Source organism: Lycium barbarum, chromosome 1, assembly GCF_019175385.1.
Source record: "Lycium barbarum isolate Lr01 chromosome 1, ASM1917538v2, whole genome shotgun sequence".
In the NCBI taxonomy this organism is placed as follows: domain Eukaryota; kingdom Viridiplantae; phylum Streptophyta; class Magnoliopsida; order Solanales; family Solanaceae; genus Lycium; species Lycium barbarum.
Window position 1 is genome coordinate 115189346 of NC_083337.1, and position 20452 is coordinate 115209797.

Consider the following 20452-nt stretch of genomic DNA (forward strand, 5'->3'; position numbering starts at 1 on the left):
ACCGACATAAGCTCTGAGGACAAGATTATTTTGAGGTTATAAGTATTTATGTTGTTACACCCCGTATGAGTCTGGGCTACTTGACTTAAGACAAAATGAACGAGTTAAGAAAGTTCAAGGGAAGTTAATCGAGTTAGTAAGAATATCGTTATATATATATGGTTGCCTTAAGTATCCCGAGGTGACATGGCAACCTAAAGGATTTGAAATAGTGTCATGAGTACGTATACGAGGTAATGTCAGTGCCCTTTTAAAGTATTTGAGATTATTAGTAATGATATAGAATATGGACAAAAGATATGAATATACTTTTGAGATTGGAGTTTTGTCGAATCTTTGTGAGTTCTCTAGCAATGTTTAAGGTTATTGTGATTCTCCGGACCCTTCGAGACACGTGTATGGATTGTTATGGATGTATATGAGTATGTATATATGTCACGACCCAAACCGATGGTGTTACACCTTGGAAAATCCCTTGTATATGTACAGTGAATAGGCTAACAGAGGACGTAGCGTATGCGATGTTTTGATGAGTAAGAAATAGTATTTGACGACCCTCAACGAGGTTTCAAAGGCATATAATGCAAGAAAAGAAAGTTGCCAAGGAAAGCGAACCATATGTTGTGTATCGGATAAGAATTTCGAGCAACGAATCTATGATGGCATAATGATGTCTTGAAGACAAGTAATAACGTCCCTTAGATTGGTATTGAGATGTCAAAAAAGTGCCAAGGAGGTTCCATAAGGATTGGAGATCAAACGAGTCGACGAAAACAAGTTCCGGAGAACTGGACAACATACGGCCAGACATACTGGCCGTATAATATTCACGGACCGTATGTCCAGTCCATAGATCCAGTCTAGAACAACATGGCTCACTGCACCAAATATACGGTCCCAACATACGGTCAGCAAAAATTATACGGACCGTATGTTGGTCCGTATAAAGTGGTTCAGCCAGCTTTTGTATTTTAATATAAAGGACCCTTTTCATTTCATTTTCATTCCATCCTCCACTCCACAAGAAAAGAACACTCTACAATATTCTCCAACATCCATCCACAAGAAAATCAAAGGAAATCAATGATCAACAACACCAAATCCACGAATAAAGTGTATGAAACCCAAGTAAAGTTCATCTTCCTAAAAGAAAACCAAAAGAGGTAAAGTAGGGTTTTGGTGATAGAGGGGAAAACTCCACTCAAGACTTGTTCAACCATCATCTAAGGTAAGTTTCATGAATAAACCACGTTGTTTAAGGTACTGGAAAATTAAGATACTTGAATTGTAGCAAGACATAGGAAATAGGTCATTAATGAGTGAATAGTGCCATGTTTGGATGGCAGTTGGATTGAATCATAAATGTTGATGTGTTATGATTATAGATACATCATAAATGACATGTAGACCATGAAATATGTAGTATATACAAGATAACGCGATAGTAAGCTAAAACCATGAATGTGGAGAAATGAAGAGAAATGGTGGATTATGGTCATTGTATATGAATGATGATTGTTGATTGCTATATTGTGATTGTTGTGCTGAGTGTTGGGATTTGATGTAGAATATGGGAAAAGTAGTATAAACAAAGGAAGTGCTGTCCAATTTTCCCTAGCATTAGAAAGCCCGTTCTTATAATTGCTTAGCTAATGACGATATAAATTCTCTTGAAGGTAGAACGTGTGCATTAAAGAAGAAAACGCAAGCACTAGCTTAGTAAACGTGAAGGGTATGTAAGGTTTATCCCTTCCTTCAAAGGCATGAACCTTTCAAGCTTTCCATGATCCTCCTATATGATGAAACTTATGAGTTCTTAAATATACTAAATTACATACGAGCAAGATGATGATGATAATGAGTTAAAGTATAGATATTCAATGGTTCATGATATGATGATCCCATAACGCTAGTGATGTCATTATTGTTAATACTCACCTTATGCACTATTTCCTTCAAGGTGAGGCAAAGTACTCGTAAATGTTCAGAATATAATCGGGGGTTTACGACCTTACGTCACCCCGACATAGCAATGGTTGTCTTCAAAGTCCAGTGTATGCTCCAAATGCTAAATGTGAAATAATGCTAAGTCATGATATGTTTATAAGATGATCAATAATGTTAACTTATAATATGCCTACATTATGTATGAATATGCCAAGCTATGATAAGATTGTGATACGTTCATGAAATGTGCAATAGTGATGGGTAATGATTGATTATGTGATGACGGAATTCCACCGCGCCAGAATGGCCGGGCATGTCACCGCTAAGGCGGGCTGCATATGGTTCCACCGTGCCTAGATGGCCGGGCATGTCACCGCTAAGGCGGGCTGCGATGTTACACCGAGCCTAGAGGGCCGGGTATGATCACCACTAGTGGGCGGCATACGATAGTTACCCGGACGCGGGATAACGATGAGATATGTTATGTGATGTAATGAGATATGCGATATGACGAGACATGTGATGTGATGAGATATGTGATGTTGTGACTTACGCACCATGATTATGTAAAATGTGATATATGTACAAAATGTAACTACTTGTGACACTCTTGCAGGTTATATCTTTCTGTTATGGCTCATGACCCTCGTATTATATTTATTTCATTGTTGCCTTACATACTCAGTACAATATTCGTACTGACGTCCGTTTTCTTTGGACGATGTGTTCATGCCCACAGGTAGACAGGGAGGAGAGCTTGAGCCAGAGTCGTAGCAGCTGTCAGCCGATTGAAAGCACACCTTTGTTCCGGAGGTGCTTGATTATCCTTTTGTGTACATTTGTATATGTTGGGCTCGACGGGGTCTTGTCCCGTCTATGCGTTTTTGTACTTCCTTAGAGGCTCGTAGATACTCAATGTGGGTTATGTGGACCCGCATCCTGTCGTTGTGCCTGAGCGGCAACCAATTGTGTCAATAAATGGATGGCCTCGGACACTTGTGGACCCGAAGCACCCGGTGGAGGAATCGGAGCTGAGGCTCCTCCCTGCTTTTCTACATTGGGCGCGGCCTCACTTTGCGATTCGCTTTCCTCTACATTTGCCAGAGGCTCTCTTTCCGCCTGCCTCTTTGTCGTAGCTTTGCCCGTCTGGGCAGCTGTAGCTTTTCCTTTTGGCGGCATTTTCTGAATAACATAATCCTAAGCATGACTCTATCGCACGATTTCATGAGAAGAAGGCTGGTCATTTTCCTAAATGCCCTGTAGCCTCTTGTTTATTAGCGTGGCGCGCAACACACCATAAACAAGACCCTACTAGACACGGCTCGTAGACACTTCCTAGGACGAACTGCTTTGATACCACTTCTATCACGACCCAACTAGTGGCCGCGACGGATACCCGGAGCTAGTTACCGAGCACCGCTCACTCTACTACTTATCTTGCTCATTTTATATTCTTTTATCAATTTACATACCAGTTGTAGGAAAATCATAATTAAACAAACATAAATACTTTATATACAATTGCCTTTCGGCCATCAAAATAATATACACGCATATGAAAACGTCTTGTGAGACCATCTAACCCACACTGCGTATCTACGAGCCTCTACTAACATACTGTATACACATGGACGGAACAAGACTCAGTCGTGCCCAAAATATACATATATACCAAAAGGATAATCCTAAGCAGCTCCGGACAATGGAGTGCTTTCAACCATCTGACTGCTACTGAGGATCTGGGCCAAGCTCTCCTCTCTGTCTACCTGTGGGCATGAACACATCGTCCGAAGAAAGGACGTCAGTACGAATGTTGTACTGAGTATGAGAATCATAAACAATGAAAGAAAACATCAACAACATAGTGATAACATCAACGTGAAATATCTGGATCTGTCTGATAATCATAAAGGATATCATGCGTGCCATCTTACTCATACTCATCCTCATAACATATATGCATCATATGCAAGCTGCCCGTCCATGTCGGAACGGTGTGATAATCAATAATATTAGCCCGCGTCTAGGCCTCCCGCGTCCGGGGTACCATCTCATACCGCCCACTAGTGGTGTCTGCCCATGCCCGAAGGTCATGGTGTATCCGTATAGCTGCCCGCCTTGGCGGTGACTGCCCGGCCAACTAGGCACGGTGTAAAATGCTCATGTCATGCTTATCATAAAATTCTCATAATAATAATATACTCATCATAAAATACTTATCTCATTGTAATACATGCATAAGGCTCAAGATCAACTTTATTCTATCGGGGTGACGTAAGGTCGTGATCACACGATTCCGTTATGGAACAACTATTGATACTCTGCCTCACCTTGAAGGAACTGGTACATAAGGTGAGTGTAAGCGATAATTAACATCATCGTTACACTAGCATCATCATATCGTATTCCTCATCTTATATAGACATTAAGGAGTTAGACTCTTAGCCTTTCGGACTATAAGAACTCATGAAGAGAATAGGAATTTCGTGCTACAAGATTCATGCCATCAGGAAGAAGGGACTAGCCTCACATACCTTGGTCGTTTAGCTAAGATATCGCTCACTCGTTCTCCTTCAATATCGCGTCGTTACCTTCATAAAGAATTCATATCAACATTAGCATACTAACTACAAGAACGTGTCGCTAATTCTAAGAGAAGTCGGACAACGCTTCTCTTGTTTATACTATTTTTCCCATGTTTTATATTAACTCCCAAGATTCATAGCATTACTGACAATATCGAAATCAACAATCGTCGTTTACGTACATTTAGCAAAATCCACCATTTTCCTCCAATTTCCCTCATAATTAGCCTTATGACTCGTCCTTGCATTTTCATGCGTTTAACGCTTGTTTCATGATATAAACATCATTTATAACGTATTTGTATTCACAACACTTCAACATTCATAATTCAATCCCACTATCATTCATTTATGGCACTATTCACTCAATAATGGTCCATTTCTATGTTCTTCTACATTTCAAGTGTCTAAGCTTTTCAATACTTCAAACAACATAGAATGATCATGAAACTTACCTTGGATAGTGGTTGAACAACCCTTGAGTTGAAATTCTTCACTTAAACAAAACCCTAGTTCACCTTCTTGGGAATTACCTGACTTAGATGATCCCTTGATGGGTCCTTGCACTTGATTTCATAGGTTTTGTGTTGTTGATCTTTAGCTTTCCCTTGATTCTCTTGGATTCTTATGGAGGAAGTATTTGGAATGTTCTAGAGGCTTCTTGGGTTGTGTTGATGAATAATGGACTGAATTGTAGTCCAAGCCCCTTTTAATAATCCCAAAATTTGATCTTTAATGAATTCTCGTCGGGTCAACAGTGGTCGTAAATTGCAGTTTACGGACCGTATTGTGGTTTACGGTCCGTCTTCCATGATCGTGTTTAAGCAATTCAAGAACAGAATCTTTGGCTGAGTGTCATGGCACTTTACGACTGAGGTTTACGGTCCGTAAACCAGTTTACGGGCCGTCCTCCAAGTCGTTTTTAATCATTCTCACCATTTACAGGAAGTCTTGGCTGAGGGACATGGTAGTTTACGACCTGGTTTACGGTCCGTAAACCAGTTTACGGGCCGTATTCTGGGTCGTCTTTAACCATTTCAACACTTAACAGAAACTTGAGATTTTTGACGCAATGAAAGACGATTGCACTATACAGTCCATAAATCACTTTACGGGACGTATAGTGCCATATACGACCACTGGGTGAAAAATTTTCTGCAACTTTATTATTTCCAAAAATGCAAAATTAGCCATTCCCGACTTAGTAAAACACCATACACTCAAGTCCTTCATTGTTTTACTCATCACACAAGTACGGAAAAATTTCCGAGGTGTAACAACAACCGGGCATAATCCTCAGCCGAATAGGTGGTCCTGACCGGAAGAAAATGGGCTGATTTTGTCAGACTATCAACAATAACCCATATAGAATCATACCTTCGTGGAGAACGTGGTAAACCTGTAATGAAATCCATATTAATTATTTCCCATTTCCAAGCTGGAATTTCCATTTCCTGTAACAATCCACCGGGATTTTGATGCTCGATCTTAACCTATTGGCAATTTGGGCACTAAGCAACGAACTCTGCAGTGTCTTTTTTCATGCCATCCCACCAATATAAACATCTGAGGTCATGGTACAGATTTGCACTTTTGTCCTACAATGGCTATTTATAGGTTTTGGAAATACAAAAGTTTCAGATTTGCACTTTGGTCCCGTCATGGCGAAATACGGTCCGTAAATCACTTTACGGACCGTAAAATTGGTTTAAGCCCAAGTTGGCTGCTCAGTTGTGTGCAACTTCCCCTTTTGAAATACGGACCCTAAAGTGGTTTACGGTCCGTAAACGGCATGGTCGTATTTCAACATCCAATACTTCGACTTTCTGCCAGATGCTCAACTGGTTAAATACGTGATGGAATACGGACCGTAAACTGAAATACGGTCCGTAAACCTAGCTCGTAAACCACCATCTTCTCAGCTTAACTTTCTGGTTCTGTTATCCTTAAACACGACCATGGAATACGGCCCGTATTGTAGAATACGGTCCGTAAACTTCAATTTACGACCATGATCTGCACTTCAACTGTGATTTTGCCAAATTTGTTCCTTTACCTGTAAAACACTAACAAACACGTAAAATCACATCGACTTGCTTAACAACAAGTAAAACCTATAGCCGAAAAGTATCGATTGTGGCGTAAAAATCACGCCACATCAATGGACAGCACATATAATTCATTTACCAATCAACATAACCAATTCAGAAATTTAGATTACCTGTAGGCATAGGAAACAAGTGAGGATACTTCTTCTTCATCTCGTCCTCCGCTTCCTTGGTCATTTCTTCTCGGTTATTGTTCCGCCACAAGACCTTAACAGAAGGCACATCTTTGGTGCGCAGTCTCCTCACCTGACGATCCAAAATTGCTACAGGCTGTTCTTCGTAGGACAGTTCCTCTGTTACTTGGATATCTTCTGTAGGAAATACTCTGGAAGGATCGCCAATACACTTACGGAGGATTGATACATGGAATACCGGATGTACTGCTTCCAGATCGGATGGTAAGTCTAACTCGTAGACGACTTTGCCTATCTTTCGAACAATCTAATAAGGCCCAATATATCTCGGACTGAGCTTTCCTTTTCTGCCGAATCGCATCACACCTTTCATAGGTGACACCTTCAGAAATACCCAATCACCAATCTGGAATTCTAAAGGTCGACGTCGTTTATTTGCATATGATCTCTGTCGACTCTGGGCTGCTAATAACCGCTCCCGAATGAGTTTCACCTTATCGACTGCTTGCTGGATCATATCTGGACCAATCAATTTAGTTTCACCCATATCGAACCAACTAATCAGAGATCTACATTTTCTACCATATAAGGCTTCATACGGCGCCATCTGAATGCTAGAATGATAACTATTATTATAAGCAAATTCAATAAGCGGCAAATGATCATCCCAACTACCTCTGAAACCAATAACGCAGGCCCGTAGTATATCTTCCAGCGTCTGAATAGTACGCTCGGCCTGCCCGTCAGACTGAGGGTGGAATGCTGTACTAAGACTCAACTGGGTCCCTAATCCAACCTGAAACGATCTCCAGAAGTTAGCTGTAAACTGTGCACCTCTGTCGGATATAATAGATGTAGGAACTCTGTGAAGCCTTAGTATTTATTTAATATACAACCGGGCATAATCCTCAGTCGAATAGGTGGTCCTGACCGGAAGAAAATGGGCTGATTTTGTCAGACTATCAACAATAACCCATATAGAATCATACCTTCGTGGAGTACGTGGTAAACCTGTAATGAAATCCATATTAATTATTTCCCATTTCCAAGCTGGAATTTCCATTTCCTGTAACAATCCACCGGGCTTTTGATGCTCGATCTTAACCTGTTGGCAATTTGGGCACTAATCAACGAACTCTGCAATGTCTTTTTTCATGCCATCCCACCAATATAAACATCTGAGGTCATGGTACATTTTAGTGGATCCACGATGAACAGAATACCGAGCATAATGTGCCTCTCCCATAATCTGTCGTCGTAGCCCTGCAACGTCAGGTACACATAATCTGCCTCTATATAATAATGCTCCGTCAGGTGAAATCACGAACTGGGCCTTCTCCTTATCAAGGGTTGCATCTCTGTATTGCACCAGAATAGGATTCTCGTACTGACGTTGTTTTACTTCTTCCATAATAGACGATTCAGCAACTTCTCGGACAGAAATCCCAATATTTCCAGAATCGGCCAAACGGACTCCAAGACTGGCTAATTGATGAATTTCACGCAATAATTCGTTCCTTTCTGGCTGCACGTCGGTCAGACTGCCCATGTACTTGCAGCTAAGTGCATCGGCTACAACGTTGGCTTTTCCAGGATGATACAAAATGTCAACGTCATAATCTTTCAATAATTCGAGCCATCTTCTCTGCCGCAAATTCAGCTCCTTTTGCTTAAAAATATACTGAAGGCTTTTGCGATCCGTATAAATATCAACATGAACCTCATATAAGTAATGCCGACATATCTTCAAAGCATGAATTACCACGGCTAGTTCCAGATCATGAGTAGGATAATTTCTCTCGTGCGGTTTGCGCTGCCGGGAAGCATAGGCTAAAACTCGACCATGCTGCATTAGTACACAACCTATCCCAATACCGGAAGCATCACAATAGATAACATACCCGTCTGACCCCTCGCGAAGAGTTAGAACCGGAGCTGTAATCAATTTTTCCTTCAGCAACTGGAAGCTGCGTTCACAAGCATCGGTCCACTGAAATTTTGCTGTTTTCTGAGTTAGTTTCGTTAATGGTGCTGCAATAGAAGCAAAATTCTCCACAAATCTCCTGTAATATCCGGCCAATCCCAGAAAACTGCGTACCTCAGTCAGTGTCGTAGGCCTAGGCCAATTCTGTATAGCCTCGATCTTCTGTGTATCGACCCGAATACCATCTGCTCCGACGATATGCCCCAAGAATGCCTCATGGATTTGGTGTTATTGGTTCAGCAAGCAGTAGAAAAAGTCAAGGTGATCCGAGATCGATTGTTGACAGCCCAAAGTCGCCAAAAAGCTTATGCGGACAACCGCCGGCGAGACTTGGAATTTCAAGTTGATGAGTGGGTATTTTCGAAAGTGTCGCCAATGAAAGGGGTGATGAGATTTGGCAAGAAAGGAAAGTTAAGTCCTCGATACATTGGACCTTATAAAATTATTCGTAAGGTGGGTCATGTATCCTTTGAATTGGACTTGCCTTTAGAGCTTCAATCAGTTCACCCAGTTTTTCGTGTCTCAATGCTTCGTAAGTGTATTGGAGATCCTACGAGGATTGTTCCGATTGATAATGTTCAAGTGACAGAAAGGCTAGCATATGAAGAAGTGCCCATTACCATCTTGGATAGGCAAGTACGAAGACTTCGAAATAAGGAAGTAGCTTCAGTCAAAGTCTTGTAGCGAAACAACAACCTGGAAGAAATGACTTGGGAAGCAGAAGAGAGTATGAAGTTCAAGTATCCACACTTATTCCAACCCCTAGGACATATTCAAGATGAAACACTAACATTATGAGGTATGTATACTTACTTTTTATATTTTTGGTCGTGTGTGGCCAATTTACATTGCTATTGTGTTGTGGCCCTGTGAGGCAACATTTTTATGGGTTGTTGTGACAGGATGGTAGTGACATATTACAGGGGAAACTCTGGCGAAATTTTCGAAGAATTCCCAGGTGTTTAACATTCGAGGACGAATGTTCCAAACGGGGGGAAGAATGTTACACCTCAACAAATTCCCCATTGACGTACAGTGGATAGTCTAGCAAAAGGCACGATGTATACGATGTTTCAATAAGTAAGAAATAGCATTTGAGGGATCTAATCGAGATTCAAAGACATTTGACGTAAGAGAAGAACGTTTGCCGAGAAAAAGGCAAGGCATACGATGTGTATCGGAAAGAAATTACGAGTAACGAGTTAATGATAACTAAATGGTACTTTGGAGAAGAATTATAGCGTCCCCTAGATTGTTAATGTTACATCCCGTACTTCTGTACGTTGGATTATTCGTAAGTTAACCGACATAAGCTCTGAGGACAAGATTATTTTGAGGTTATAAGTATTTATGTTGTTACACCCCGTATGAGTCTGGGCTACTTGACTTAAGACAAAATGAACGAGTTAAGAAAGTTCAAGGGAAGTTAATCGAGTTAGTAAGAATATCGTTATATATATACGATTGCCTTAAGTATCCCGAGGTGACATGGCAACCTAAAGGATTTGAAATAGTGTCATGAGTACGTATACGAGGTAATGTCAGTGCCCTTTTAAAGTATTTGAGATTATTAGTAATGATATAGAATATGGATAAAAGATATGAATATACTTTTGAGATTGGAGTTTTTTCGAATCTTTGTGAGTTCTCTAGCAATGTTTAAGGTTATTGTGATTCTCCGGACCCTTCGAGACACGTGTATGGATTGTTATGGATGTATATGAGTATGTATATATGTCACGACCCAAACCGATGGTGTTACACCTTGGAAAATCCCTTGTATATGTACAGTGAATAGGCTAACAGAGGACGTACGTATGCGATGTTTTGATGAGTAAGAAATAGTATTTGACGACCCTCAACGAGGTTTCAAAGGCATATAATGCAAGAAAAGAAAGTTGCCAAGGAAAGCGAACCATATGTTGTGTATCAGATAAGAATTTCGAGCAACGAATCTATGATGGCATAATGATGTCTTGAAGACAAGTAATAACGTCCCTTAGATTGGTATTGAGATGTTAAAAAAGTGCCAAGGAGGTTCCATAAGGATTGGAGATCAAACGAGTCGACGAAAACAAGTTCCGGAGAACTGGACAACATACGGCCAGACATACTGGCCGTATAATATTCACGGACCGTATGTCCAGTCCATAGATCCAATCTAGAACAACATGGCTCACTGCACCAAATATACGGTCCCAACATACGGTCAGCAAAAATTATACGGACCGTATGTTGGTCCGTATAAAGTGGTTCAGCCAGCTTTTGTATTGTAATATAAAGGACCCTTTTCATTTCATTTTCATTCCATCCTCCACTCCACAAGAAAAGAACACTCTAGAATATTCTCCAACATCCATCCACAAGAAAATCAAAGGAAATCAATGATCAACAACACCAAATCCACGAATAAAGTGTATGAAACCCAAGTAAAGTTCATCTTCCTAAAAGAAAACCAAAAGAGGTAAAGTAGGGTTTTGGTGCTAGAGGGGAAAACTCCACTCAATACTTGTTCAACCATCATCTAAGGTAAGTTTCATGAATAAACCACGTTGTTTAAGGTACTGAAAAATTAAGATACTTGAATTGTAGCAAGACATAGGAAATAGGTCATTAATGAGTGAATAGTGCCATGTTTGGATGGCAGTTGGATTGAATCATAAATGTTGATGTGTTATGATTATAGATACATCATAAATGACATGTAGACCATGAAATATGTATTATATACAAGATAACGCGATAGTAAGCTAAAACCATGAATGTGGAGAAATGAAGAGAAATGGTGGATTATGGTCATTGTATATGAATGATGATTGTTGATTGCTATATTGTGATTGTTGTGCTGAGTGTTGGGATTTGATGTAGAATATGGGAAAAGTAGTATAAACAAAGGAAGTGCTGTCCAATTTTCCCTAGCATTAGAAAGCCCGTTCTTATAATTGCTTAGCTAATGACGATATAAATTCTCTTGAAGGTAGAACGTGTGCATTAAAGAAGAAAACACAAGCAATAGCTTAGTAAACGTCACGGGTATGTAAGGTTTATCCCTTCCTTCAAAGGCATGAACCTTTCAAGCTTTCCATGATCCTCCTATATGATGAAACTTATGAGTTCTTAAATTTACTAAATTACATACGAGCAAGAAGATGATGATAATGAGTTAAAGTATAGAGATTCAATGGTTCATGATATGATGATCCCATAACGCTAGTGATGTCATTGTTGTTAATACTCACCTTATGCACTATTTCCTTCAAGGTGAGGCAAAGTACTCGTAAATGTTCAGAATATAATCGGGGGTTTACGACCTTACGTCACCCCGACATAGCAATGGTTGTCTTCAAAGTCCAGTGTATGCTCCAAATGCTAAATGTGAAATAATACTAAGTCATGATATGTTTATAAGATGATCAATAATGTTAACTTATAATATGCCTACATTATGTATGAATATGCCAAGCTATGATAAGATTGTGATACGTTCATGAAATGTGCAATAGTGATGGGTAATGATTGATTATGTGATGACGGAATTCCACCGCGCCAGAATGGCCGGGCATGTCACCGCTAAGGCGGGCTGCATATGGTTCCACCGTGCCTAGATGGTCGGGCATGTCACCGCTAAGGCGGGCTGCGATGTTACACCGAGCCTAGAGGGCCGGGCATGATCACCACTAGTGGGCGGCATACGATGGTTACCCGGACGCGGGATAACGATGAGATATGTTATGTGATGTAATGAGATATGCGATATGACGAGACATGTGATGTGATGAGATATGTGATGTTGTGACTTACGCACCATGATTATGTAAAATGTGATATATGTACAAAATGTAACTACTTGTGACACTCTTGCAGGTTATATCTTTCTGTTATGGCTCATGACCCTCGTATTATATTTATTTCATTGTTGCCTTACATACTCAGTACAATATTCGTACTGACGTCCGTTTTCTTTAGACGCTGTGTTCATGCCCACAGGTAGACAGGGAGGAAAGCTTGAGCCAGAGTCGTAGCAGCTGTCAGCCGATTGAAAGCACTCATTTGTTCCGGAGGTGCTTGATTATCCTTTTGTGTACATTTGTATATGTTGGGCTCGACGGGGTCTTGTCCCGTCTATGCGTTTTTGTACTTCCTTAGAGGCTCGTAGATACTCAATGTGGGTTATGTGGTTGGATAAAGTCACTATGGTAATTGTATATACATTATTTTTGATAGCCTAAAGGGGCTTATGTATATGACTTAAGACAAAATGAACGAGTTAAGAAAGTTCAAGGGAAGTTAATCGAGTTAGTAAGAATATCGTTATATATATACGGTTGCCTTAAGTATCCCGAGGTGACATGGCAACCTAAAGGATTTGAAATAGTGTCATGAGTACGTATACGAGGTAATGTCAGTGCCCTTTTAAAGTATTTGAGATTATTAGTAATGATATAGAATATGGACAAAAGATATGAATATACTTTTGAGATTGGAGTTTTGTCGAATCTTTGTGAGTTCTCTAGCAATGTTTAAGGTTATTGTGATTCTCCGGACCCTTCGAGACACGTGTATGGATTGTTATGGATGTATATGAGTATGTATATATGTCACGACCCAAACCGATGGTGTTACACCTTGGAAGATCCCTTGTATATGTACAGTGAATAGGCTAACAGAGGACGTACGTATGCGATGTTTTGATGAGTAAGAAATAGTATTTGACGACCCTCAACGAGGTTTCAAAGGCATATAATGCAAGAAAAGAAAGTTGCCAAGGAAAGCGAACCATATGTTGTGTATCGGATAAGAATTTCGAGCAACGAATCTATGATGGCATAATGATGTCTTGAAGACAAGTAATAACGTCCCTTAGATTGGTATTGAGATGTTAAAAAAGTGCCAAGGAGGTTCCATAAGGATTGGAGATCAAACGAGTCGACGAAAACAAGTTCCGGAGAACTGGACAACATACGGCCAGACATACTGGCCGTATAATATTCACGGACCGTATGTCCAGTCCATAGATCCAATCTAGAACAACATGGCTCACTGCACCAAATATACGGTCCCAACATACGGTCAGCAAAAATTATACGGACCGTATGTTGGTCCGTATAAAGTGGTTCAGCCAGCTTTTGTATTGTAATATAAAGGACCCTTTTCATTTCATTTTCATTCCATCCTCCACTCCACAAGAAAAGAACACTCTAGAATATTCTCCAACATCCATCCACAAGAAAATCAAAGGAAATCAATGATCAACAACACCAAATCCACGAATAAAGTGTATGAAACCCAAGTAAAGTTCATCTTCCTCAAAGAAAACCAAAAGAGGTGAAGTAGGGTTTTGGTGCTAGAGGGGAAAACTCCACTCAAGACTTGTTCAACCATCATCTAGGGTAAGTTTCATGACTAAATCACGTTTTTTAAGGTAATGGAAGATTAAGAAACTTGAATTGTAGCAAGACATAGGAAATGGGTCATTAATGAGTGAATAGTGCCATGTTTGGATGGCAGTTGGATTGAATCTTAAATGTTGGTGTGTTATGATTATGGATATGTCATAAATGACATGTAGACCATGAAATACGTATTACATACAAGAAAACGCGATAGTAAGCTAAAACCATGAATGTGGAGAAATGAAGAGAAATGGTGGATTATGGTCATTGTATATGAATGATGATTGTTGATTGCTATATTGTGAATGTTGTTGTGAGTGTTGGGATTTGATGTAGAATATGGGAAAAGTAGTCTAAACAAACGAAGTGCTGTCCAATTTACCCTAGCATTAGAAAGCATGTTCTTATAATTGCTTAGCTAATGACGATATAAATTCTCTTGAAGGTAGAACGTGTGCATTAAAGAAGAACACGCAAGCAATAGCTTAGTAAACGTCAAAGGTATGTAAGGTTTATCCCTTCCTTCAAAGGCATGAACCTTTCAAGCTTTCCATGACCCTCCTATATGATGAAACTTGTGAGTTCTTAAATATACTAAATTACATACGAGCAAGATGATGATGATAATGAGTTAAAGTATAGAGATTCAATGGTTCATGATATGATGATCCCATAACGCTAGTGATGTCATTGTTGTTAATACTCACCTTATGCACTATTTCCTTCAAGGTGAGGCAAAGTACTCGTAAAAGTTCAGAATATAATCGGGGGTTTACGACCTTACGTCACCCCGACATAGCAATGGTTGTCTTCAAAGTCCATTGTATGCTCCTAATGCTAAATGTGAAATAATGCTAAGTCATGATATGTTTATAAGATGATCAATAATGTTAACTTATAATATGCCTACATTATGTATGAATATGCCAAGCTATCATAAGATTGTGATACGTTCATGAAATGTGTAATAGTGATGGGTAATGATTGATTATGTGATGAAGGAATTCCACCGCGCCAGAATGGCCGGGCATGTCACCGCTAAGGCGGGCTGCATATGGTTCCACCGTGCCTAGATGGCCGGGCATGTCACCGCTAAGGCGGGCTGCGATGTTACACCGAGCCTAGAGGGCCGGGCATGATCACCACTAGTGGGCGGCATACGATGGTTACCCGGACGCGGGATAACGATGAGATATGTTATGTGATGTAATGAGATATGCGATATGACGAGACATGTGATGTGATGAGATATGTGATGTTGTGACTTACGCACCATGATTATGTAAAATGTGATATATGTACAAAATGTAACTACTTGTGACACTCTTGCAGGTTATATCTTTCTGTTATGGCTCATGACCCTCGTATTATATTTATTTCATTGTTGCCTTACATACTCAGTACAATATTCGTACTGACGTCCGTTTTCTTTGGACGCTGTGTTCATGCCCACAGGTAGACAGTGAGGAAAGCTTGAGCCAGAGTCGTAGCTGCTGTCAGCCGATTGAAAGCACTCATTTGTTCCGGAGGTGCTTGATTATCCTTTTGTGTACATTTGTATATGTTGGGCTCGACGGGGTCTTGTCCCGTCTATGCGTTTTTGTATTTCCTTAGAGGCTCGTAGATACTCAATGTGGGTTATGTGGTTGGATAAAGTCACTATGGTAATTGTATATACATTATTTTTTATAGCCTAAAGGGGCTTATGTATATGAAACTATTTATGTTTACAAATGAAACATGATTTTCCCATAATTCCAGCATAAAATCGACAAAGGAGCAGTGAATGAGCATGATGGGTAATAGAACGAGTGATGATCGGTGGTTAGCCCCAGGTACCCGTCGCGGCCCCTAGCTGGGTCGTGACAAAAGTGGTATCACAGTAGTTCAGTCCTAGGAAGTGTCTACGAGTCGTGTCTAGTAGAGTCTTGTTTATGGTGTGTTGCGCGCCACATCAATAAACAAGAGGATACAGGGCATTTAGGAAAAATGACCAGCCTTCTTTTCGTGAGATCGTGCGATAGAGCCGTGTATAAGATTTTATCCTCCCTAATAGTGTGTTGTGATTTCAGAATGCCGCCAAAGGGAAAGGCTACAGCCGCCTAGAAGGGCAAGGCTACGGCAAAGAGGCGGGTAGAAAGAGTGCCCCCGATGAATGTAGAAGAAGGCGAGTCACATAATGAGGCCTTGTCTAACACTTCATCTACCCCGCCTAATGTGGAAGAGCAAGGAGGAGCCCCAGCTCCAATTCCTCCACTGGTTGCTTCGGGTCAATAAATGACCGAGGCCATCTAGCTATTGACACAATTGGTTGCCGCTCAGGCACAACGACAAAATGTGGGTTCAAGCGATCGGGCAGCAAGTACCAAGGCCCGTGATTTTATGAGTCTAAATCCTCCGGAATTCTTCGGGTCAAAGCCGGATGAAGACCCGCAAAGTTTTATAGATGAGATGTTGAGGACGCTGAAGATTGTCCATGCCTCCGAAACTGAATCCGTGGAGTTGGCATCTTATAGACTCTAGGATGTGGCAGTTTTATGGTACAACAACTAGGTATTATCAAGAGGAGAGAATGCACCTCCTCTGGTTTGGCAAGAATTCGTGGATGCATTTATTCGTCACTATTTGCCACCCGAGGTCCGCCGAGCTAGAGCGAATAGATTTCTACATTTGAGGCAAGGAAATATGAGTGCCCGGGAGTATAGCATGCAATTTAATTCTTTTGCTAGATATGCCCCGACTATGGTAGCTGACATGGGAGATCGTGTACACCGATTTATGAGTGGCTTGGGGCCACATTTGTTCAAGGAATGCTTGACGGCCTCTTTGCAAGAATGGATGGATATTTCTCGAATACAAGCCCATGCCCAGAACTTAGAGGGACGACAATAACCACAAAGGGGTGATCGTGACGGTGATAGACGACCAAGCAAAAGGGCTAGATCTATGGGCACAGGCAGTGATTATAGAGGGGGATCGAGGCAGACCTATTCCCAACATTCAGGCCAGTCCGCGACTAGTGCGCCTCCACGATTCGCGGATAGGGGATTTGATCGCTCTTTTCCTTCAGGGCAAGGTCAGAGTTCGAGAGCTTCGGGTTCTCAGTTTGGGGGTGATTACAGTCAGAGGAGACCACCAGTTCCATGATGTAGCCGGTGCCGTCAGTTACACTCAGGGCCATGTCGTCAGGACACAGATGCTTGTTATGTTTGTGGACAGACTGGGCATTTGATGCGAGATTGTCCCTCGCGGTATGGCAGAGGTGGGGTTCAGCCCACAGGCTCAGCAGATGGTTCCTCATCAGTACGCCCGATAGGGCAGACTCCCTAGATGTCAACAGGTCGAGGTAGAGGAAGAGGGGCAGCATCTACTTCAGGTGCCACTCAGCCCCGTGTTTATGCTTTAGCGGGACGACAAGATCTCGAGTCTTCTCTGAATGTGGTTACAGGTATATTGTCTATATTCTCCCGTGATGTGTATGCATTGATAAATCTGGGTTCTATATTCTCTTATATTACTCCATATGTTGTTGGTTGTATTGGGGTGAAACCTGATCAAATCAAACCTTTTGAGGTGTCTACTCCGGTTGGTGATCCCGTGATAGCAAAGCAAGTGTACAAAAATTGTGTAGTTGTGATATGTGATCGCCAGAGCACGGCGGATTTGATTGAGTTGAAAATGTTAGATTTTGATGTGATTATGGGCATGGATTGGTTGGCCTCGTGCTATGCTAATGTTGATTGCCGATTGAAAGTGGTTCGATTTCAATTTCCGGGAGAGCCCGTGCTTGAATGGAAGGGTAATGCAGTATCACCAAAAGGTAGGTTTATTTCCTATCTTAAGGCAAGGAAGATGATAGCCATGGGCTATATTTATCACTTAGTTCAGGTTCATGACACCGAGGAAAAGTCACCAACTTTCGGATCCGTTCCGGTAGTGAATGAATTCCCAGATGTATTTCCTGATGAGCTTCCAGGACTTCCTCCAGAAAGGGAGATTGACTTCGCTTTTGATGTGCTGTCGGACACTAAGCCTATTTCTATTCCTCCTTATTGAATGGCTCCGGCAGAATTGAAAGAGCTAAAGGCACAGTTGAAAGATTTGCTTGAAAAGGGGTTTATTAGGCCCAGTGCATCACTGTGGGGAGCCCCAGTCTAGCTTGTGAGGAAGAAAGACGGATCTCTACGAATGTGTATTCACTATAGGCAATTAAACAAAGTTACAGTAAAGAACAAATATCCTCTTCCAAGGATTGATGACTTATTCGATCAATTGCAAGGTGCCAAGTGGTTTTCTAAAATAGATTTGAGATCGGGTTACCATCAAGTGAGAGTTAGAGAAGCGGATATTCCCAAGCCAGCCTTCAGAACGAGATATGGCCACTATGAATTCCGAGTGATGTCATTTGGGTTGACTAATGCTCCAGCCGTGTTTATGAATTTGATGAACAATGTATTCAGGCCTCTTTTGGATTTATTTGTGATAGTATTCATTGATGATATTCTGGTGTATTCTCGCACGGAATCCAAACATGCAAATCATTTGCGAATTGTTCTTGGCATTCTTCGAGCCCGAGAATTGTATGCAAAATTTTCAAAGTTTGAGTTTTGGTTAAATTCTGTGACATTTCTGGGCCATGTTATTTCAAATGATGGCATCCGCGTCGACACTCAGAAAATCGAAGCTGTGAAGACTTGGCCAAGACCTACGACGCCTACAGAAGTTCGTAGTTTTCTGGGTTTGGCAGGTTATTATATAAGATTCGTAGAGGGCTTCTCATCTATTTCAGCCCCATTGACGAAGCTAACCCAGAAGTCAGCCAAATTTCAATGGAATGATGCTTGTGAGCGCAGTTTCCAAGAGTTCAAAGGTAGATTGACCTCAGCTCCGGTCTTAACACTTTCGGAAGGGTCGGATGGCTACGTGGTATATTGTGATGCTTCGGGTGTCGGATTAGGATGCGTATTGATGCAGCATGGAAAAGTTATTGCACATACTTCGAGACAATTACAGAAACATGAAAGAAATTATCCAACTCATGACCTCGAATTGGCTGCGGTTATTCACGCCTTAAAAATATGGAGGCATTATTTGTATGGTGTGCATGTTGATATCTATATGGATCACAAAAGTCTTCAATACATTTTCAAGCAAAAGGAGTTGAACCTGCGGCAGAGGCGATGGTTAGAATTGTTAAAAGATTATGATGTGAACATTTTGTACCACCCCAGAAAAGCGAATGTAGTAGCCGATGCGCTTAGCCACCGATCGATGGGCAGTTTATGTGAAGTCCCTCCGGAAAAGAAAGAGATGGTTCATGAGCTCCGCCAGCTAGCCAATCTTGGAGTACGTGTAATCGATTCGGGTAATGTGAGGATTAGCATCAATGATCCCACAATTTTGTCCTTGGATATGGAGGTGAAAGAACGGAAATATGAAGATCCTCAATTATGTCGTTATAGAGACACATCTTATGGAAAAGAGAAATCTTCATTGGAAGTTTCTATGGATGGAATTCTTAGATACCGAGGCAGGCTATGTGTGCCGAATGTAGTGGAATTGCGCCGACAAATTCTAGAAGAAGCACATTTTTCTCGGTATTCTATTCATCCAGGCGCAACCAAAATGTATCATGATCTCAAATTGATATATTGGTGGGATGGCAAGAAGAGAGACATAGCAGAATTTGTAGCATAGTGTCCGAATTGCTAACAAGTAAAAGCCGAACATCAGAAGCCAGGGGGCTTATTGCAAGCAATAGAAATCCCTACTTGGAAATGGGAAGTGATCAACATGGATTTTATCGTGGGGTTACCTCGTTCTCGAGGCAAGTATGACTCTATATGGGTGATCGTGGACAGATTGACAAAAGCAGCTCATTTTCTTCCAGTTAGAACTACCTACTCAGCAAAGGATTATGCGAGATTATATCTCAAGGAAATTGTGCGACTCTATGGTATACCATTATCTATTATTATAGATAGAGGAGCACAGTTTACAGCCAAGTTTTGGAAGTCCTTTCAAGAAGGTCTAAGCACTCAGGTGAAGTTTAGCACGACATTTCATCCGCAGATTGACGGACAAGCCGAGCGTACTATTCAGACCTTGGAAGATATGCTACGGGCATGTGTACTGGATTTAGATGGTAGTTGGGATGATCATTTACCGCTAATCGAATTTGCATACTACAATAGTTACCATTCCAACATTCAAATGGCTCCTTATGAAGTTTTATATGGAAGGAGGTGTAGATCCCCAATCGGATGGATTGAAACAGGAGAAGCAAAATTAATAGGCCTCG